The sequence below is a fragment of the Octopus sinensis genome, linkage group LG4, assembly GCF_006345805.1.
Source record: "Octopus sinensis linkage group LG4, ASM634580v1, whole genome shotgun sequence".
Lineage (NCBI taxonomy): Eukaryota > Metazoa > Mollusca > Cephalopoda > Octopoda > Octopodidae > Octopus > Octopus sinensis.
In genome coordinates, this window is record NC_043000.1 from 95112438 (window position 1) to 95137437 (window position 25000).

General features: G+C 36.4%; 1 protein-coding gene across 1 annotated transcript in view; it reads left to right on the top strand.

The window, feature by feature from the left end:
* Window positions 1-25000, top strand: part of LOC115210533 (FMRFamide receptor-like) — a 320554-nt gene that overhangs the window by 49339 nt on the left and 246215 nt on the right. The window lies entirely within an intron of this gene.

The window sequence follows — 25000 nt, forward strand, 5'->3', positions numbered from 1 at the left end:
ATGAAATCCGGTTTTGTGCAGTTCTCGGCTACCAGTTTTTGTGGAAACTGGGTTTTCGAGGTGGTCATTAAGCTCTGCAGTAATTTCGGTAGCTGTACTTTTGTGATCCTTTCTAACAATTCGCGTAAGAGTCCGACAATTCCTATCTGAATATTTTGGTTTTCTTCTGGAGTTCTGTTTCAACGAGGAGGTTTTTCCCACTTTCTCAAAGGTTGTCATTACTTTCGAGTACTTCTTGATACACCAAACATTTCGGCTGTTTTCGTTACGCTAGTGCAGGGGTGGGCAAACTACGGCCCGCGGGCCGCATGCGGCCCGCCATAGGTTTTCATGCGGCCCGCCGAGAGCTTTTATGAATCCCAACTTCTATGCAGATACTTCGTAACTGTACGGTAATTCACAATATTTTCACTTGATTTTTATAAATGAGGCCCGCCAAGATTCCAAAGACGCACTGTGCGGCCCGCGATCAAAAAAGTTTGCCCACCCCTGCGCTAGTGCCTACCGTACGAGCACCAACAATTTGACCTCTTTGGAAGTCTGATAGATCTGTCATTTTAATGAATTTTAATTATCTGAAAAGAAACAGCAATTTTAGCAAAGCATATTAAGCAACACTAATAATGAATCAAATAAACAAGCTTTTGATGGTTTTATAGATGTTTCAAAATTATGATGCTATGATGCTAGGTGTTTCCATTATTATTGTCCAACCCCTGTATATGTATGTATATATATATATTCTTTTATTCGTTTAATTCTTTCAACCATTTGACTGCGGCCATGCTGGAGCACCGCCTTTAGTCGAACAAATCGACCCCAGGACTTATACTTTGTAAGCCTAGTACTTATTCTATCAGTGTCTATTGCCGAACCACTAAATTACGGGGACACCAACATCGTTGTCAAGCGATGTTTGGGGTACAAACACAGGTACACAAATACATACATACACACATTTATACATACATATATATATATATATATATATATATATATATATATTCGACAGGCTTCTTTCGATTTCCGTCTACCAAATCCACTCACAAAGCTATTATAGAAGACGCTTGCCCAAGGTACCACGCAGTGGGACTGAACCAGGAACCATATTGTTAGGAAGTAAGCTTCTTACTACACAGCCACTCCTGCGCCTATACATATATATATATATATATATATATATATATATATATATATATATATTATATATATATATAATCATATATATATACATATACATATACATATATATATATATATAATATATATATATATATATATATATAATATATATATATATATATATTATATATATATATATATATATATACGTGTCTAAATATGTGTGTGTGTGTATACCCGATAAATTTAAAGTAATTAAATCACGTTTTAAAACCTCCTCTGTAGAACTTTAAACAGATGTGAATACATCTCTTTTCGTGCAGAGAAAATATAAGATATTATTTCAACATATTTCGAGGTTTGTTAACCACTCATGTGGAGCTTAGCAAAGTACTAATTAAATCAACTTGAAATTTATCTGTAATAGACACACTAATTTCCATATCAGCATTAGTCGACGACCTGATTAGAGGATTAATAAACGGTTTCCTATGAAACTGCGCGTGTTAAAAAAGTTTATTTGATACTTCACTATTATTATTATCATTATTATCATTATTATTATTATTATTATTATTATTATTATTATTATTATTATTTTTATTATTATTATTATTATTGTTATTGTTGTTGTTGTTGTTGTTGTGGTTGTTGTTGCTGTTGTTCTTGTTGTTATTTACTTTTAATCTGCACGTTTGTTACAATCACTTGCCGAGACACACTCAGTGTCCTAGGGCGAGTGTCCTAGGGCGAGTGAAGAATAAGAGATGTTTGGGGAAGTCAAGTGGCAGGGGCAGTAGCAAAATATCATCTAATACAACACAGACATTTAAACTGACAGGATTTTTCTAAGGATTTGGACTGTACTTGTCAGCACAATATTTTGGATTTCTCTGAAACATGGTTCTCCTGGGATGTTATCTAAATGTTTTTAACATCCTAACATCCGTTTTTATCATACCTGGGGTACCCGCAGTAACAGGAATAGTTCTCGCTTTAAGGTGCCACATCTTTTGTATTTCAATTTCCAGGTCCTTATATTTACTTAATTTGTTAAATTCCTTGACAGATATATTTTTATCAGTGGGAACACTAACATCTATCAGTCTACAAGTATTTTCTTCCCTGTCCTTAATTACTATTTCTGGTTGATTAGCATGGATCGTTCTGTCGGTGTTGACTGGAAAATTCCAGAGGATAGTGACATTTTTACCCTTAACGACATTTTTACCTTCAACGATGATGTTCATACCAGTAAGCAGGAGTGCTGATTTTGTAGTATTTACGTATTTTTCAATGTAAAGACTGTCCTACTCTATCATAGTGATTTTTATATTCATTTGGTATCAGTACAGGACATCACAAGATGAGATGGTCTATTGTTTCATAAAATGTGTCGCAAAATCTGCATTTAGGGTAGGACCATTTTGAAGAACGTTAACGTTGTAGTTTTTTGTAAACAAGCTTTGATCTTGTGCCGCCAATATGAAACCTTCCGTCTCTGCTTTCAGTCCTGAGCTTCTCAGTTACTAATGGGTTGTTGCTTGGTCTATATTAGCATTTCGGCTTCGAAGTATATACTGCTCCACTGCTCCTCGATTTGTTTCTACCCTTTCTTTTTTGTAATCTGCTTGATCCGCTTTGATTGTTTGGTGGTTTCAGATTCTTCATCTAATTCAGGATTAATTCAAAGTTCTCTAGCGAATTTGAAAGCTTCTTTGACAATAGAATGTGATTTTTGTTGCATTTGTGTTTGCACATAAGTCGCAGCATCCAGTCCTCTGTGCTAGATAAGTACCTATTCATTGCTATTGTGGAGGTCTTATACCACAGTTCTACCTGCATCATTCCTTTTCCCTCGTTACTTCTAGGTAGATACAGGCGATCAACGTCTAATTTTCGGTGGTGCATGTTCTTAGATGTTTTCTTGTTTTCTTGTCCAGGTGTTGGAGCTTTGTAAGATTCCAGTTAATGATGTTAAAACTGCATTGGACTACTGGAAGTGCCAGAATGTTAATGGCTGAATGCGAGTTTTGGAGCTGAGTTCAGTTTTTGGAATGAGTCTTATTCCCCTGTAATGCTCCCTTCTTAGTTTTACTTTCATAATAGCATGTTGTATACCATCTCTTCGTTTATCCCCTGGTATTTATTACTATCATGTGAGTCAATCTCCTTGACGGTAGCGTCGGTATCTAATTAAATGGAAGCTGTTTGCCTGAGCTTGCCTCTAATAACAGTTGCTTTAGCACACTTATCAAGGCCAAAATCCATCCTGATGTCATTACTGAACTCTTTAACAGTTGTTAGCAAGTCTACTATCTCTTTGTCATTTCTAGCAAACAGCTTGAGGTCGACCATATAAAACAGATGGTTTGTTGTAGTAGTATAAACTTTAAAACCATACCTGGTGTTATTCAGTTCGTTTCAGAGTGGGATCAGTGCGATGCAAAAGACTAATTGGGGAGAGGGAGTCACCTTGAAAGATATCGTGTTTGATACTAATGTTGCTAAATTGGCTTATCCCACATTATTTACCCTCTTCCCGCACATTCTGCAGAAGTCCGATGCACTTGTGTGGTATAAATTCTTTTTCACTGAGTTGGTATTCAATGGTCCTGGGCCGCGATGATTAGGCTTTCAGTATTCTTTTTGGGGGTCACCCTGGTTGAGCCCCTTCAATGATGCTTCCTGGTCTTTTAACTTGGTTTCACGGTGAAACTGACCGTGTGGTTATTACTATTATTGTTATTATTATTATTATTATTATTATTGTTGTGTTGTTGTTGTTGTTGTTGTTGTTGTTGTTGTTATTATATGTTTGTCTTGATATCTATTTGTACAAGTTGACTCAAGAGACAAGTTCGAAGTTCAAGTTGGTGTTATGACTAAGGTGTCATACGTTTGGTTTTGCGCAGAGTATTGTTCTAGAGAATGTCTGTCAAAACAAGTAAATTGGAAGTTGGTTTTAAAAGTAATTTGATGATAAGATGATAGTCTGTTATGTACATTTGCTGTTATATACATTTAAACATATTTTGACATTGTTTACGAATTAAAATGTTTTCGGCATTACATAGACAATATTTCACGTAGGATATGAATAGTTTCCATGAGAACTATTTTTTTTTATTTCTTCCATTTTTGGATTACCTGGTATCTGAAATAGCTAGCAATCAGCCCCTCTTGCTGTCATTCCTAGGACACCTATGACAACAGGTATTGTTTTATTCTTGAGGTTCCACATTTTGCCAATTTTTATTCCAAGATCATTATACTTACACAGTTTTTGATAGGTCTTCACAGGTACATTTATGTTGATTGGGACAGTCATATCGATGAGGAGACATGATTTTTGTCTGAAACCCTTCAATATAATATCTGGCCTATTTGCATCTATCTTTCTATCAGTTTGAACAATAAAGTTCCAAAGGTGTGAGATGTGATCATTTTTAAGCACTGGGGGTGGTTTGTGTTTCTACTAGTTTTTATCATGGGGCAGGTACAAGTCTTTGCAAAATACCCAGTGAATATACTGTGCTGCTCTACCATGCCTTTTGATATCTTTTGAGATATTCTGTAGGCGCAAGAAGGATACACATGGAGAAAACATGATCGATGGTTTTATTTTGTTGTTTACATACACGAAATAATAGAGCCAATATAATTGACTAAGCCCTCCGCCTAAAGCTGCTAGTCTTGTGCCGAAATTTGAAACAATTATTATCTTATTATTATCGTTAGAAAAGGGGGAAAGGCCAAGATATTTGTCAATGATTGAATTTCAGCATCACCACTGCTAAGCTCAGCCAACCAAAGAACGTGAAATCACAGTACTGCTTGTTATCGAAAACACTTGTCAATTTTGCTAGCTGCTAATAACAATAACGTGCTCGACAAAATGCTTCACACTATTTAATTCCGACTTTTCTCCGGGAATCTATTTTGCTTTTCTTCATTTAGAAATCAATAAAATGTCGTTTTGATCAACTGCATCTTTTTTTCTTTGCAATGTTAACCTAGTGCTTTGGAAAGCATAATTATTACATCGCTTCATCTGTTTAATGAGGTGAGCTATACCACCTTGTTATTTATTTGCATTGCCGGAGGATATCGCATGCAAAACCACTTGATGAAAATACACTTCCCAATTACAGCTGAAGATAAAAAAAAATTACGGAGTTTCGTGTTACGTCTTTTTCGAATTTACATGGTTTTTTTTCTTTGTTTTCGTCTTTTTAAAGATGTATGCACAGGCGTGGCTATGTGGTAAGAAGCTTACTTTGCAACCACATGGTTCCGGGTTCAGTCCCACTGCTTGAGCAAATGTCTTCTATAGTTTCGGGTCAACCAAAGCCGTGTGAGTGGATTTGATAGACAAAAACTGAAAGAAGCCTGTCGTAAGTATGTATGTGTGTGTGTATCTGTGTGTTTGTGTCTGTGTTTGCCCTAACCACCAGCACTGCTCGACGACCGGTATTGGTGCGTTTACGTTCCCATAACTGAGCGGTTCGGCAAAGGAACCAATAAAATAAGTACCAAGCTTAAAGATAAGAAAATAAGTACTGGAGTCGATGCATTCGACTAAAATTCCTTGAGGCCTTGCCCCAGCATAGCCGCAGTCTAATGACTGAAACAAATAAAAGATAAAAATATATGCAAAAAAAGGAACCTCTACTTCAGTCAATTTTTCCGACTTTATATTGGTCTCGGAGGACATATTTAAACGAAAATAAATTCTACCTGTGGTAGAAAATCAAATTCTTTTTTCTTTTATTCTTTTATTTGTTACAGTCATTTGACTGCGGTCATGCTGGAACACCGCCTTTAGTCGAGTAAATCGACCCCAATACTTATTCTATCGAACCGCTATGTGACGGGGACGTAAACACACCAGCATCGGTTGTCAAGCGATGCTGAGGGGGGACAAACACAGACACACAAACATACACACACACACACACACATATACATATATATATATATATATATATATATATATATATATATATATATATATATATACGACGGACTTCTTTCAGTTTCCGTCTACCAAATCCACTCACAAGGCTTTGATCGGCCCGAGGTTATAGTAGAAGACACTTGCCCAAAGTGCCACGCAGTGTGACTGAACCCGAAACAATGTGGTTGGTAAGCAAGCTACGTACTACACAGCCACTCCTGCGCCTATTTATGAAAATATATACAAATAGATATGGGCAAATCAATTTTTTTTTATGTTTTCAGTCTTACGTCGTTTTTCGAGATAAGATGCATGTCTTGGAATGAATTAGGGTACGCCTCTATTTATTATGTTTGCACCATAAGTATTTTGAAACTTCGAGAGATAGGAAATACATCGTTTTTATCTGTGGAACCTGAAACAGATAAAGTTATAAATAATGGCATATTGAATATTGGATTTTAAAAAAAACCTGGATGGAAAGAAAATATCGGAGGTTGCCTGGGATTTTTTAAACCAATTGTTCAGCATGCTATTATTAATATCTGCACCAGGATGATGAGCTGGTAGAATCCCTACCGCGCAGGATAACACTTCTCAGCATTTCCTTCTAATTTTTCGTTCTGAGTTCTAATTCCGCTGTAGTCAACGTTTTCTTTCACTCCTTTGGTGTCAATAAAATAAGTACCAGCTGAGAACTAAGGCCGATATAATCGACAGGCCCCGCTCCCCTAAAATTTAAGGCTTTGTGCTTATAATAGATAGAATTATTTATAGCTTTCTCTAGTTCTAGGTATACCGTTACAAACAATATATTTTGTTTTATCTTTTACTTGTTTCAATCATTAGACTGTAGCCATGCTGGGGCACTGCCTTACGGAATTTTAGTCGGACAAATCGACCCAACATTTATTTTCTTTTAAAGTGTAGTACTTGTTCTATCGGTTTCAAATTGCCGAATCACTAGGTTACGAGGATGTAAACACACCAATACCGGTTGTCAAACGGTAACGGGAGATAAACTCAGACACAAAGACACAAAATATATATAGGCGCAGGAGTGGCTGTGGTAATTAGCTTGCTTACCAACCACATGGTTCTGGGTTCAGTTCCACTGCTTGGCACCTTGGGCAAGTGTCTTCTACAATAGCTTCGGGCAGACCAAAATCTTGTGAGTGGATTTGGTAGACGGAAACTGAAAGAAGCCTATCATATATATATATAAAGTTAATCCAAACAAGAAAGCACAAAAAAACACAATAACGCGAGGACATGGAACAAGTATAGTATTATTGGACGCTCAGGAAAGAAGGAAAGAAGGAGGGTTTGACGTTTCGAGCGGAGCTCTTCGTCGGAAACATAGGAGAAGGACAGATCCAGAGAATGGAAGACAGAGGAAAAATCGCCAACGGTACTCACGAGGTCGCGTGTCTATGTTTGTCCCTCTAACATAGCTTGACAACGGATGCTGGTGTGTTTACAGCAAAAGAAACCGATAGAATAAGTACTAGGTTTGCGAAGAATAAGTCCTGGGGTCGATTTGTTCGACTACAAGCGGTGCTCCAGCCTGGCCGCAGTTAAATGACTGAAACAAGTAAAAGAATAAAAGAATATATATATATATATATATATATAAAGAGAGAGAGAGAGAGATGAAAGATGGAGGTGGAAATAGCACAGAAGTAAGTATAATATATTTCAATTTAAGAGAAAATTTAATAAAAATGATTTTTAAAATTGTTCATCGAACCGGTCATATTTTCTTTATATAATAATTTTTTTAATCGTTTTATTAAATTCCCTCTTAAATTGAAACGTCTTAGACTTACTTCTGTGCTATTTCCACCTTCATCTTTTGTATATAAAATTTGACTTGTATAGATCTCTAATCTGTTTTTAACTATATATATATATATATATATATATATATATATCCTTGTGAGTGAATTTGATAAATGGAAACTGAAAGAATCCTGACGCATGTCTATATATCTATATATAGAGAACTGAACCCGTAACCATGTTGTTGGAAAGCACACTTCTTACCACAAATCCACGCAATTACACTTGCACCTGTATACCTATAAGTACAACTTGCGAACATAGGTATTATCCAAGGAAGTTTTCTTTCAGTTTTATTACACAGAATCAATACATAGCATTAGAAATTAAAGATAAATATTGATTTTTTTCTGTTTTGTTTATGTATCATATAACCTGCAATTGTTAGGCTTCTTTCATAAAGTGCTTTTTCATACACAAATATTTCAGCAGAATCGCAGTATTCCGGGTTTCCTTCGTACATGTCCGTTGTTTCACAAACGTATAAATTGAAATACAGGTCTTATATTCTATCTATCTCTCTATCACTCAATAACATGCGGCTAGCTCAGGAGTCGCGTTTACTGCTAGTCCTTGTTAATAATCTAACGAGTCAAGAAACACGGGACATATTAGAGATAGCATACTGTAAAAAAAACATGTGACATAAGTTTTCTATTTTTGGTACTACTTAGGTGATTGTTTTTAATACATATTAATACTCCAGGCATGCTTCCCTCTGTACGTGGGTTTCTGTGTGCGTGTAGGTAGCTGTTCAAACATATTTATTCATATACATACATATATATATATATATTATATATATATATATATATATATATATATATATATGTGTGTGTGTGTGTGTGTGTGTATATATATATATATATATATATATACACATACACATATATATATATATATATATACACACACACATATATATATATACACAGATGTGTGTGTGGATATAGATAGATAGACATATACATATATACATACATATATACATTTATATATATATATATATATGCCTATTTATGCATATATACTTACACATTTATGTACATATATACATATTATACATATATTTTTGCACATATATACACATATACACACACATCCATACATACGTGTCGTAGTGGGGGAAACATTACTTTTTATTTTCTGCTACATTTCTTAAGAGTTCTTTTGTAAATTGCTTTGACATTCAAAGAGGTTATTGCGTTTATTGCAGAGTTCCATCATACTAGGTAACTGTCCATTATATCAGAGAAATAATAATGAAATAAATTCCATTACATTCTTCCTGTGTTTTTATCCATTGATGATGGCAGCATGCGGTTCAACCTGTAGTCGTCTTAAGTCCTTAAAAAACTCGTAATCATTCAATGACTTGCCAATCATTATACGTTTTAACGTTCACACTTTTCCTGTTTTAGTACTATTTACATTTTACTTGGTGGTACTTCTGACATATATGCATCAATCCCCCAGGCAAGCTTTGTATATTTTTACAAACTTATAGCGCCTGCAGTGTTCTTTAATCACGTCCTTTGCAGATGATGTCCTTTGAACGATAAAAATTACAGTTTGTTAGTTAAAGAGATATTATTTCAACATTGTCACGAAATACACGTTCAAACATGTAAACCGTAAGCGAAAGCGTAGTACATTATATTTCATTATTTGCTTCTGAATAATGACTATGAAGCAAGCGTTTTATCTGATGACGTGGGGAGTTTCATGGAGTTTCCTTATTGGGCGTTTGTCAGCATTATTTAATTGGGTTTCTATTGTCAAAGCAGCTAGCTGACAATATCATTACCGCGCCGGACAAAGTGCTTAACGGTATTTGTTCCGGTTTTAGGCTCTGAGTTCAAATTCTACCGAGATCGACTTTGCCTTTCATCCTTTCGGTGTCGATAAATTAAGTACCAGTTGCGTACTGGGTCGATCTAATCGACTGGCTCCCTCCCCTGAAATTTCGGGCCTTGTGCCTAGAATAGAAAAGGATAAACAAGTGCCAGTCAAGTACTGGGGTCGATATAATCGACCCCTCCCTCAAACCCCTCCCTCAAAATTCCCCGCCTCGTGCCTGTAGTAGAAAGGATTATTTCTGCTACTTGGTTTCCGGCTATTTACGTTCTGAGTTCAAATTCCGCCGGGGTCGACTTTGTCTTTCATTCTCTCGGTATTTATTTCATTCTCATTAAATAAGTACCCGTCAATTACTGGGCCACCATTTGACAGAGTTATTTCTGGAACGTTAGTAACTTTTTCTATGTCTAATATTTTATATTTTAAGAGATTTTCCTATGATTTCTAAGAACTCTTCGCATGCGGTATCTGTGCGTTGTATATTATTTGAGAATGTCTCCTAATGGTTTTGACATACTTGTTTTACGGTGCATCCGTTAATTAGTTATGGGTCAGATGGAACCGTTTGAGCACTTTTCACTGTTCTCTAGAAACATGACGGGACGAGCTGGCAGAAACGTTAACACGCCGGGAGAAATGCATAGCGGCATTTCGTCTGCCGCTACGTTCTGAGTTCAAATTCCGCCGAGGTCGACTTTGCCTTTCAGCCTTTCGGGGTCGATTAAATAAGTACCAGTTACGCACTGGGGTCGATGTAATCGACTTAATCCGTTTGTCTGTCCTTGTTTGTCCCCTCTGTGTGTAGCCTCTTGTGGGTAGTAAAGAAATAGGTATTTCGTCTGTCGCTAGGTTCTGAGTTCAAATTCCGCTGAGGTCGACTTTGTCTTTCATCCTTTCAGGGTCCATAAATTAAGTATCAGTTACTCACTGGGGTCGATGTAATCGACTTAATCACTTTGTCTGTCCTTGTTTGTCTCCTCTATGTTTGGCCCCTTGTGGGCAATAAAGAAATAAGAAACATAACGGGGCGAATTCTTATAATGCAAAATAATAGAAGAGATTCTATTTGTGTGATTATCTCAGTAGCTAATTTTAATTAGGTAGGGCTCTCTATCTATTTGTCTATGTGTCTATCCATCTCTCTATTGAGCTACTGGTGAGATATTTGGATGGAGTTTTCAGACATATTGAACTGAAAGTCTGAACGCCAGACCGTGTGCTTAACGTTCATTGATGAGCTATAGTCGACATGATTTGAACGTAAACTGTCAATCCCGGACAATATTTTTTTCTTTTGTCTCTCTTATTGCAAATTGTGTACAAACTTACGTTTAGCCATCCCTTGCATGACCCAATTTTCAAACGTTACAAAGAAAAGTCCGATATGTATGAAAACCCCATCCAAATCTCTCACCAGTAGCTCAATAGAGAGATATATAGACACATAGGCAAATAAACAGGGATCCCAACCCAATTAAAATTAGCTACTGAGATAAAATTTGCTATATTCAATATTTTATCCCCTTTTTTTTCCTAAATTCAGATATTGCTGATAATTTCAATACTAATATATTATTTCTCCTGGCAATTTTGCACCTGTCATTGTTATTGCATCTGCAGGAATTCCGATTTGTGTACCATGGGGAAGATCTTCTTCATTGTAATTAAAATGGCACCAAAAGGTAACGAATTGTTTGACGATATGAAGAAAATTATTTTTAATTTGCACAAGAATGGTTTAAGATACAAATTAATTAGCAAACGAATACATATTAGCGTAAACACAGTTGCCAATGTAATTCAGAAGTACAAAACTATTGGACAGCTAAGCAATAAAGATCGTCCATGTTGTCCTATTTTAAACTGCGCATGATATTCGCCACATCCAATGTTGCGTGATGGATGACAGGCGTCATACCGCTTCATCTTTGGCCCAAGAAGTGTTTTCTGTTAGTGGAAAAAGTGTATCTGCCCAAACAGCTCACTGCAATTTGAACCAGTGTGGTTTTCATGGACGTATTCCTCGTAGGAAGCATCTACTCGCTACCAGGCATAAATTAAGTAGTCTTTCTTTTGCCGAAACCTATGTGAGGAAGACGAAAGAGTTTTGGAATAAAATTCTTTTTTCTGGCAAGACTAAAATCATCTTGTTTGAGTCAGATGCTATTAAACGAGTATGGCGATAACCAGATGAAGATAATGGTGACAAATTCACCGTGTCTACCGTTAAACATGGCGGGGGAAGTGTTATGTTTTGGGAATGCATGAGTGCGGTTGGTGTGGGAGGACTCACATTTATTGAGAGAGCAATGGATTGTGATATATTGCAGAAAACAATGTTGAAAAGCATCAGGACGATGAGGCCAGTTTTCTCTCAGCCTAAAATATACAAAGGATTTGATAAACTAGTCTATAAATTAAAACTGACCCCATAAAAACAAAATGACAGAAAAATCAGTGACAGGCAGTGTCTCTTGAAAAAAAATTCAGTTACAACTATGATATTGTTGGTATATGTTCTTTGTCTATCTCCTTAACTTCTTGGAGATTTTTTGTAAAATTATACTAATGTGTCCTTATGTTCTAATTTAATTAAATTATATGTCTTTGTGCAGCTGAAGATTGCTCTACATTTTAAATTGACGGAATTAAATGATTGCATTGTTCAATTAAATGGAGCTGCATGAAACGATCGTACTTCATTACCTCTGGATATCTTTCTTGCTTATTTTGATTTCAATCACCTTATTTTGAAGTTGTATGGATAATACCATACTAAATTCTGGTACCTCAACTGAAGTACCATATTCATCTGAATATAAATTTTTGCTGAACTCATCTATATATATATATATATATATATATATATATACATATGTGTGTGGGGGGTGTACATAAATACATGCATATACACATACATATATCGAAAGAAAGAAAGAAAGAAAGAAAGAAAGAAAGAAAGAAAGAAAGAAAGAAAGAAAGAAAGAAAGTGACTATGCATGTTGCGTGAACCAAGGTCGTGGATCCGAGACTAAGATCGACGGTATGATTGAGTAGGCCACAGACCTGTCTCGCTTGTAATTGGTATTGTAATTGATAATGTCCACAACTTGAAGATGCCTTTCAGTTAAAACCATGAGCTTTTTTTCTTATAGAAGGATAAAAGGAAACACAGAATTAAGAATTATATAATGGCTAGAAATGAACGATGCATCCCAGTAAAAAAAATACTACTAATGCTTCAAACCACATGCAATCCTTATTGTAACAGAGCTTAATTGAGTATATCTGTGTAAGTAACCGAAACTGTTTCTTCTAGCCTTTCTCTAACCACCATTACACTTCGCAACAGCTCTTACATCAATCGCTTTTGTAAAGTAATGAAACATTAGTAATTCACACGTATCTGACAGTGCCTCTTTCACCAACCATTTCTCGCGAATTAAAAAGAAAGTTTAAAAGAGAAAAAAGGAAAGAAAAAGAATTCATGAAAGAAAGAGAATACGAGAAGGTTGTTTCAGGTAGACGATAGTTATCGTTTGATGTGCCTGATGTATCGCTGTCTAAAAACATTTCTCTTTTTCCGTGTTTGTTCACGCAATGTTCGTCTTGGTGTTCAGTAAAGGAGATTCTACGTGACCGCTTTATTTGCTGAAAATAGTAGCCGAATCTTCCTCATATCACACTCTAACATCAAAAATTAAAAGACATATTCGACACTGTAGTTCCTAATACTCAAAAATATGGTAATTTGACCATCCCATCTTATTGTTAGACATTGTATCTAGAACTGCATTACATACTGTCTCCATCACTTTTTAAGAAGATGGTGTTTGATGTGAGGGTAATGTGGTTGTTGTTACTAGCAGGCTGTGTGACGACATAACGTCCTTCGTTTTTTTTTTTTTTCGTATTTTGAAAGGAGTCGAAGCGCCAAACAACTGAAACTCCAGCTAGATTGTTTTATTGTATTTTTATTCCTTTTTCAATCTTTATTCCTTTATTCGATTCTGGTTTGCCTCTTCTCACAAGGCTCTTTTGTGTGGGTCTGGGGTTGGCCGGAAAACACCCTACGGAATCTTGTTTCCAACATTACATGCTAAACCCTATTATGGACACCCCAAGGAAAACGAAAATGTGATATGGTGAAGGTCCATAAAAATTGAAGCACTGGCAGGCAGCTACACCTGGGGACATCTACAACCCATTACCAAGATCAGGAGTGATGGAATTCTCTTGTCGGTGCCCTATGCTCCAAAGGAATTAAGAATCTATTCCCTTATTTGGTGTTAGAGATACATGTAAATTATATTCGTCCCTACTTGCTTTTAACTTTATTATAGCCATGCAAGTAATTTTGTTACACATTCTTTCCAAATCATTACCTGCTTCGTTTCCACATTAACATCGTGACTAAGAGCTGCTATTCCAAGCAATTTCCTTTCCATCTAATTATTCCGAATTAGCGTATTAGTTTAATGACAACGATTATAAAGGCATCTTTTCCTGTAAACTAACCATTTCTATTACAAGATTCCACTCTAAGGTTTGAGAGAATGTAAGGATTTCCTAAAAGCTGACCTCCTCGTAAGCTATCCAATTGGTGATAATTTTTATTACATCATAAAATTATTTTCACAATCAGGATTATCAATAATAACTATTTCACCAAATAGCTGGTAATGTGTTTTCATGCAGTGATAATTGTCTGGACTGGTTATGTTAATGAATAACAATGTGTTAATGTGTTATTCTTAGTGGGTGTCGATATTACCTAATGTTATAACCAGTTAGTATCCAGTGTCAACAGAAAGAAAATAAATAATAAATAATGATAATAATAATTTACTTCTAACACTATTCCTCGGAGCAATTCTTTAAATAAACAACTTAGTTCGATTTAAAAACTTCTAATACGCGTGTGAAGTCATTGAGTGCTAGGGCTAGGAATATCTTTTCTTCTTATTTTTTACTTGCTTCTGTTCTTCGACTGCGGTCATGCTAGAGCACCATTTGAAGTGTCTGGTCAAAAAAAATCATCCACGGTATTAATTTTTTTTAAAGTCTGGTACTTGTTTTATAGGGGATTTTTTCAGAAGACTTTAACAAACCAACACAGGTTGTCAGGGGGGGAACACACACACACACACATACATACATAGGTAGAGAAATAGATAGATAGACAGACAGACAGACAGGCAGGCAGGCAGGCAGGCAGACAGGCAGGCAGACAGACAGACAGATAGATAGATAGATAGATAGATAGATAGATAGATAGATAGATAGATAGATAGATAGATAGATAGATAGATAGATAGATAGATAGATATACAACCTGCTTCTTTACCATATCCGCTCACAAGGCTTAGATCGGCCCGGGTCTATAGTAGAAGACACTTGCCCAAGGTGTTGTGCAGTGGGATTAAACGTTAGCCCACATGGTTGAGAAGCAGACTTCCTAAAACACAGTCACAACTGTCAACGTTTTAAAGAATAAGAAAAATAGCATAAAACAAAGTTTTCAATTTTTGTGAAAATTTGATAAACCTTATCTTCTGCTTTCATTTAAGATCTTGGCATTCTCTCTCAAAAAAAAACCATGTATTAGCACTATGAAAGTAATTAAAGTCGTGATACTTCTCAAGAATGTTCCTTTAGAAATTTGGATGAAACTAAGAAGACCAAACATTTCCTGTTTCTTAAATTATGTTAATACAATCTTTTATCTTTAACTTGTTCCAGTCATTAAACTGGGGCCATGCTGTGGCACTACCTTGAAGAGTTTTAGTCGAACGAATCGACCCCAGTACTTATATTTTAAGCCTAGTGTTTATTCTATCAGTTTCTTTTGCCGATCCACTAACATACGGGAACGTAAACACACCAACACAAGTTGTCAAGAGGTGGTGGTAGACAAATAAAGACAAACACACACATTCGATAGGATTCTTTCAGTTTCCGGCTTTCCGTAAACCAAATCCATTCACAAGGCTTTGTTCGGCCCGGGGCTATAGTAGAAGACGCTTGCCGAAGGTGTCACACAGTGGGACTGAAACCGGAACCAAATAGTCTTTGTCGTTTGGTGAACATAAGTACAGTGTTGGTTGTGTGGTAATAAGCTTGCTTCCTTTTCATGTGGTCTTGGTTTCAGTCCTACTACGGGGCACCTTGGGCAAGTGCCTTCCATTATAGCCGCGCGCCAAACAAAGCATTGTGAGTGGATTTGGCAGACAAAAAGTGAAAGAAGTCCGTCCTTTATGTGTATGTGTGTGTGCGTGTGTATGTGTGTGCGTCCGTGTGCGTATGTGTGTGTGTACGTGTGTTGTCTCCCACCATCGTTTGACAACCTGTGTTGGTTTGTTTCATCCTCATAACGTAGCGTTTCGGCAATAGAAAACAACAGAATAACTACCATACCTTTTAAAATAATTAGTACTGGGGTCGATTTGTTCAACCTAACCCTTCAATGCAGAACCTCAGCATGGCCTTTAACGGCCATCTTTCTTCAGAAGTATTTCTTAATTCACACATATTTTCTGGGTTTTATAAATTAAAACCCTAATTAGATTGGTGCTAAACCATCGAAATCTCATTTACTTCTCTTACAATGAATATAAATAACATTCATTTTTAGTTGACTTCTTGCAAATGTGTGAGTCTTTTAACGTCGTTTCAATGTATGTCTTTCAGAAGATAATAAATCCACTCAGCAACAGAGCACACTTATATGTATTCACATACACATTCACATACACACATTTAGATGCATGCACACATACAAACATATATGAGTGTGGATGTATATATGTATATGTGTATATGCATATAAATATTTAAATATGATTGATTTGATTGATTCTAGTTTCAGCTCACGAGCTGTGGTCATGCTGGGGCACCGCCAATATTTGAATATATATATATATGTATATGAATGTGTGTGTATGTGCATATATATATATATATATATATGTTCTATTTCTATTCCTGAGCGCCATACTAATACATTTGTTTGTTTGTACTCCACCTACCTTCGTCTTTTGTTTATTTTCGTAAACCTTCCCGTTATATATATATACATATACGTAACCACATATATACATGTATAGAGAAAGAGGTGAATATATATGTGAATACACAAATACTGTATATATATATATATATATATATATATAACTGCGGAGAGAGAGAGAGAGAGAGAGAGAGAGATGTTTGTAGGAGTGTGTGGGTGTACTATAAATACAAGTACAAAATGAAACACTTGCGGATTAAAATTATGGCAATTTTCCATTGCTTTTTATGGTTTTATGGACATTTTTGCCTCTAAACATGTATTTTTAAATTAATAATTGCTTAAAATTACTTCCACTATGTAAATACACCAGGTCAAGTTACATAGGATTAAAACGCTTCATAATATGTATCAATTAAACCTCACACGGTCGATGTCTCTTTAACAGCTCTTAATTAATTTTCTAACATTTGTTGCCGCTATTGTTGCCACAAAGATTATTATTTATCCTTCCCTTTAAGGTGGTGAGCCGACACAATCGCTAGAGTGTCAGGAGAAAAAATACCTTAATAGCATTTCCTCCGATTCTTTACGTTCTGATGTCAAATCCTGTCAGCTTTTCCTTTCATGCTTTTGATGTCTTTAAAATTAAGTAAGGTATTTGATGAAGACACACGTTTGCTGGGGTTTTTTCAAAACTTATGTCTCAAAAAAATGACTCCGGGTCCTACATGCGAAATTGAGCTTTTCTCGCGCTAATTTTGTCCCTGATATATTTTATTATTGTAATCATGTAGGATATTTTCACTGACGTAATTTCTTGCTTTATATTCAACTGCAATGCTAACATTCCATGTACAGTAATGCTTTCTGCTCAAGAGATTCTGTAATGTGCAGCTAGATTGCTTTAAATATTGATTTCAAATTTTGGTACAAGGCAGGCAACTTCAGGGGAGGGGGCTAATCGCTTACATTCACCCCAGTGCTCAACGATTCTGCCAGCTCGCCGCCTTTACGCACGAGTATATTAGATGCATGTAGTGTTGGTTTCACATTTTGGCACAAGGCTAGCAATTTCAAGCAAATGGTAGGTCGATTGCATCGGCCTCAGAGCTCAACTTGTACTAATTTTATCGACCCCGAGAGAATGAAAGGCAAAGTCGACCTCGGCGGAATTTGAACTCGAAGTGCCGTCAAGCATTTTACCCGGTGTGCTAATGATTATGCCAGCTTGCCGCCTTCGATTGCTTTAAATATTACATGCGTCTAATAGCATACTCTTCCGTCAAGGCCGCGAACTAGGAGAATCGTTATCACGTGAGACAAAAATGCTTAGCGGCACTTTGACCGTCTTTACGTTCTGAGTTCAAATTTCGGCCTTGTCGACTTTGCCTTTCATCCTTTCGAGCTCGATTAAGTGAGCAATGGTGTCGATATAATCGACTTACACCTCCCACAAAATTTCAAGCCTTGCACCTCCAGTAGGAACGATGATATATATATATATATATATATATATATATATATATATATGTATATATATATATATATTCGTGCATATTTTACACCAACACATATTGTACCAGTATAAGTAATGGCATCGACTAATCCCCTTCGTCAAAATAGCTGATCTACCTAAATCAGAAACCAGTTTATCATTGTTTGTATATTTACGTCCGACGCCTTCAGGGACTGCAAGTACGGTATCGACATCAAGTACAGGACGGACGGGAAATTTTTTAACTCCAGAAGATTGCAGGCCGTCACAAAGGTGAGGGAGACAGTCGTCAGATACTTTCTCTTTGCTGACGACTGCGCCCATAACGCAATCGATGAGCAGGAGATGCAGCTCGGGATGGACAGGTTCTCATCAGCCTGTGGCAACTTCGGTCTCACCATCAGTGCCAAGAAAACCGAAGTGTTGTTTCAGCCAGCCCCCGGCAAACAATACCATGAGCCTCAGATAAAGGTGAACGGACGGATCCTACGAGCGGTGGAAAACTTCACCTACCTGGGTAGCACTCTCTCCTCCCATGCCAACATAGATGCTGAAATCATCAACAGAATCTCCAAGACAAGCAGCGCGTTTGGGAGACTGCGAAAGAAAGTCTGGGAGCGGAGAGGAATAAGCCTCAACACCAAGCTGAAAGTCTATCGGGCAGTCGTGCTTACCACCCTACTATACGGCTGCGAGACGTGGACTGCTTACCGAAGGCACGAGCGCCAGATAAACCACTTCCACCTCAGGTGTCTTCGGAACCTCGTTCACATCCGCTGGCAGGACAAAGTCCCAGACACGGAAGTTCTGAAGCAGGCAGATCTCCCTAGCACCATCACGATCATGCGCAAGGCCCAGCTGAGATGGGCAGGCCACGTCTCCCGCATGTCCGACACTCGCATCCCAAAACAGCTCTTCTACGGTGAACTCAGCCAGGGCAAACGCAAAGTCGGAGGGCAGAAGAAGCGCTTCAAGGACAGTCTCAAAGTCTCTCTCAAAGACTTCTCCATTGACACAGAGACTTGGGAGACACTTGCTGCCGACCGCTCATCCTGGCGCAGCGCAATCACTACAGGAGCAAAAACAGCCGAGGAGAGACGGATTCAGTCAGTAGAACAGAAACGCCAGATGCGGAAAGCCAGAGCCACCTGCACCAATAGCACAGCCCCTACCAACTTCTGCCCCACTTGTGGGAGGGGCTTTCTTGCCCGGATTGGCCTCACCAGCCACCTCCGGTCTCATAGCAGCAATTCCACCAAATGATGTCAATGGTCATCTTCGAACCCGAAGGACGAACATTATTACATTTACGTGATATTACATTTCATATGTACCATAACGAAATATAAATTAGCACTCCCTCAGCTAAGACGGCGAGCGTTCCAGTTGATCCAATCAACGGAACAGCCAGCTCGTGAAATTAATGTGAAAGTGGCTGAGCATTCCATAGATGTACCCTTACGTGTACTCTTAATGTAGTCCTTAAGGAGATTCAATGTGACACATAATGTGACAAAACTGACCCTTTGAAATACAGATATTACTCATTTTTGCCAGTTTAGCGGACTGGGTCAACATGAAATAATGTGTCATGATCAAGAACACAACGCGCCGGTAGGAATCGAACTCATGAGCTTACGATCGTGAGTCGAATACTCTAACCACTAATCCACGCGCCTTCACTTAACAGAATATATTTAGACTATTAACGATTATTGAATACATTAATGATCTTTTCTGCTAAAGGCACAAGGGGAGAAGGGACAAATCGATTATATCGACCTCAGTGTTTTACTGGTACTTAATTTATCGACCCCAAAAGGATGAAAAGCAACGTCGATCTCGGTGGAATTTGAACTCAGAACTTAAAGATGGATGAGTTACCGCAATGCATTTCGCCCGGTGTGCTAACGATTCTGCCAGCTCACCGTCTTCATTAACTATATTAATGATAATAAATCCAATAGTATCTTCGCTTTTAGCAGATACCAATGCACAACTAACTAAATTCCTTTTGTTTCATGAGCGACATCTACTCGTATTCCATCTTTGCTCTTTACAAATGAAGTCAAGTTGCTATTTAACATCTGGTTCCTCTTTTTCCATGTTTGTCTCTTAGCTAACCTTTTGTTTTCCTTACCCTTCTTTCTTTCATTTCTGCTCATCTCTGTTTTGTCTGTCTCTCTACACTTTATACCTATTTCTCATCAAGTATGTTCAAGTGTATCTCTGTCCACTTCTACTTATAACATTCATTATCTTCTATACAGAGGTCCTATTGAACGTTTTAGGGCAAATCTATTCAAGTTTAATGTCTTCTTTATTGGTTTCGAGGTGTAAAATTTACAGACTTTTCATCTCTTGTCGGTAAGAATTCAAGTCCGTCTTCCTGATTTCACTTAAACACGAAAATTGGCCATCGATGTTCATTATCGAAAGACACATAATACATTATATGCGCTTGTGTATGTGTGTATAATATGTACAAATATATTTATACATACATACATATATATATATATATATATATATATATATAATGAATTATATAATCCCTTCTGTCTGTCTGTCTGCGTGTCTTCAGGGATCTCGGGCATCCTCCATCCGATTGAGCTCAAATTTGATATGTAGATACCGATGGTATCAGGCCGTGTATAAGTCTTGGAAAAATTACAAAAATCGATTCCAGGTGAGAATGCGATCGATAAAGCCGTTTTTGTTCTACTTTTCTTCCGTCAACCTGTACATAACTGCACCGTCCATGTTTTGTTGTTTTCTACTGCTTAAAGGCACGTTTCTTACCTGCCAAGCTTACTGATTAAACCATGTTTGTGTTCTCCCAGTCAATAGCCTTATCATTACTGGTACTTTAAACTCTTCAGTTGCATATTTGTGAGAATAAAATCGTTTTTCTTTGAAATAGAAAGAAGTCTATCTTTATTTCTTGTTTTGCTGGTGTCTCAGATTTAGGTTAAATCAGTGTTTTTCAAAGGGGACGCCTATGGGACGGTCGGACAAGTTGTTTTGAGAAAATTTGGTTTTAATGTTTGACAACTAAGCACCATCCATTGGACGGGGTGGGGGCGTTTTGCTCGTATATATATATATTTTTATATGAGAGAGAGAGAGACAGGCTGACAGACAGAGGTAAATAGATAGATAGATAGATAGATAGATAGATAGATAGATAGATAGATAGATAGATAGATAGATATATAGATAGATAGATAGATAGATAGATAGATAGATAGATAGTAGATAGATAGATAGATATATAGATAGATAGATAGATAGATAGATAGATAGATAGATAGATAGATAGATAGATAGATAGATAGATAGATAGATAGAAGCAAAAACATCAGCGGTTACGCACACACATACATATCAATAAGAGAAAGTGCAAAATTATTACTGTAATTATTAGAATATGCATGCATACCTGACTATGAGTATGTGTGTGCGTTTATTTGTACGTGTATGTATTCATGTGGGCATGCATATTGTATACATGTGCTCGCGCACATTCACAATATATATATGTATATATACATAAAAGAAGTTTGCTTCTCAGCCATATGGTTCTAGGTTCAGTCCCATTGCGTGGCGCCTTGGGCAAGTGACTCCTACTATAGCCTTGAGCTATATATATATATATGTGTGTGTGTGTCTGTGTGTGTGTCTGTGTGTAGTTATGTGTGTGTGTATGTATGGCTGCTGTATGTATATATGTATGTGTATATGTATGTATATGTAAGTATATATGCTTGTATATATATATATATATATATATATATATATGTGTGTGGTGTGTGTGTGTGTGTGTGAGTGTGTGTGTATATGTATGTATATTTGTATGTATATATATGCGTGTGTTATATATGGTAATTGTCTATTCCTAATGCAGAGTTTGACCACCTCCTGCACCTACACCTTAGAACCATCATGGCATCTGATGTGCCTTTTTAAACCAGACAATGCTTTTAAAAGGCACCCACATAGATTGCATATACGATTTTGGACCACCAAGAGCAGCAGTTAAGTTCTGATCCTTGTGGAACTTAAAATGTCTGTTGAGGCCTCCGTTAGATTTGCAGACCTTCTGGCATATATTACATTGAAACCTGTGCACAGACATATAGGCAGAAAGTATGTGTATGTATGTATGTATGTATGTATGTATGTATGTATGTATGTATGTATGTATGTATGTATGTATGTATGTATGTATGTTGTATGTATGTACGTATGTATGTATGTATGTATGTATGTATGTATGTATGTATGTATGTATGTATGTATGTATGTATGTATGCTACTTAGATTTCGACTATATTTTGGTCATGCTCCCTGATGAGTTGTTGATCGAAATGAAATGTATTCAGATATGAATAGTTTCTTTGGTATTTCATGGGGGAATTGATCTTAACACCGTTAACTATTATGAGATCTATGTTTGTTTTCTTTTCGACTAAAGCAGGACCATTTGATGTCTACAATTTTAGTGCGGTAATATGTGATATGAGTTGAATTTTTGTAGGAAACATATGAAATTGTGGCGTAACCTTGGGTGATTTACAATACAAGCACATACACACACACACAGACATCCATACATATATATATATATAGACCGATAAATAGAGAGAGATAGAGATAGATAGATAGATAGATAGATAGATAGATAGATAGATAGATAGATAGATAGATAGATAGATAGATAGATAGATAGGTAGACAGATAGATAGATACGTACGTACGTACGTACATATATACATACATACATACATACACTCGTACATCCATGCGTACATACATAAATGTTGCTTGGTTTGCTGAATTTTCAAGTTATGCTTTACATAGACAGAATAAAAGAGAGATACATAGAGAGATAACATAAGAGGGGCGGGTTGAATGCACATACTAGACTTGGCTGCAGGCAGCCGGTGAACGATCGCTACGTACACATACACACAGTCAGAGAAAACGATTAATAGAGACAGGGGAGGAGGAGGAGTAAATGCCAGATTAATAATGACAGAAGTCATAAAAACGAGAAAATCTATTTTGAGGTAAAATATTTTTCTTCAGAAAATTAGCATTTATGCCATCATATTGCACCAACAAGATTGCATAAATATTAAATAGTAATCCATTATATAAAATCCCTTCTGTCTGTCTGTGTGTGTGTCTGCTAGGATCTCGGGCATCCTCCATCCGATTGCACTCAAATTTGATATGTAGATACCGATGGTATCAGGGCGTGTATAAGTCTTGAAAAAAATTACAAAAATCGATTCCAGGTGAGGATGCGATCGATAAAGCCGTGGGAACGTGCATTTGTACGTGAAAGTACATCAGCTGTTGTGATCGATACTACGCGTACGCGAGAAATTGGCACGTGCAGTTTGCGCCAAAAAAGCCGGCTGGCTTGAAATAATGCCACAAGATGCAGTATATTTATGAGACCAAAAATGTAAGATGCAAAGAGATATTTTCTTCAAACTTGGCATGAAGGAAGGACAGACTATTTGGTTTCTCAAGAAGTTTTTTTTTTTTTGCCTTAGCTTCGTTTACCAAAACCAAAAATTTTATCGAAATAAAGGCATGCTTAATTATTTTTTAATGAAAAGAAAACACTGATTGCTTTTTATTCAGCAGATATGATTCAGCACCGTCCATTGAACGGGGGGTGTTTTGCTCGTTATTGTATATATACACATAGCTATCGTTGTTGATAGCAGCAGTTATTCTTTCAAATTTAGTCGTCGTATGATGGATAATCTACTAATTCCTGAATACCTTTTATATTTTGTCAAATATCTCCAATAATATTTTATCATCGCGACCCTTGTTTCAGTAACCGCTGTCGTATGGTAAAGCACAGTTTACTAAGGGATTTAGGAAAGGTAACAGTATATATATAATTTATAATTTTTTTCTTTAAGGAAAAATCGCAGTTTCTATTTTATTACTCCGTTCGTCTAATCGTATTGTAAGAATATTCTTTCTCATTTCTACGTACCCTTCATTCTATTTATAACAGCGTTTCATTCGTTTTGTACGACCTTGTTTATCTTTTGAATATTCGATTATCTTTTTTATAGCTATTAATAATCCTTATATTATTCAGCATGGAAGTTGATAAAAAGGCATCAAATTATTTTCTCTATTTGTTCCTATATACTGTTCACTACTGTCAATTTCTCTCTTGAAAGGAATGTCAACGATATATTTTCTAAGAATGTGACCTTCATTATTATCACCTCTTTTGCTTGTTTTTGGTTATTTATTTACTTATATTACTGCATGATCCTCAATTAATTAAGCACGCACATGTTATCATGAAATACATTTGTAGATGCAAAACATATTTTTTTCATGATCATTTTTGTAATTATTACTTATTTGCTTATTTTCATGTTATTCCACATGAACAATAACTTGCTATAGAATAAATTGAGAAAAATATATAGATTTTTATACTATACCATGCTCTCTTGAACACGCACACTCACAAACACTCGCACGCACATATATATATATATATAATATATATATATATATATATATATATATATATATGTGTGTGTGTGTGTGTGTGTGTGTATGTATAGTGAGAGACAGAGAAAGAGAGAGGAAGGATGCGAAAGTTGATATTATATATATCATATACATGCTGTACACATGATATATACACATACATATA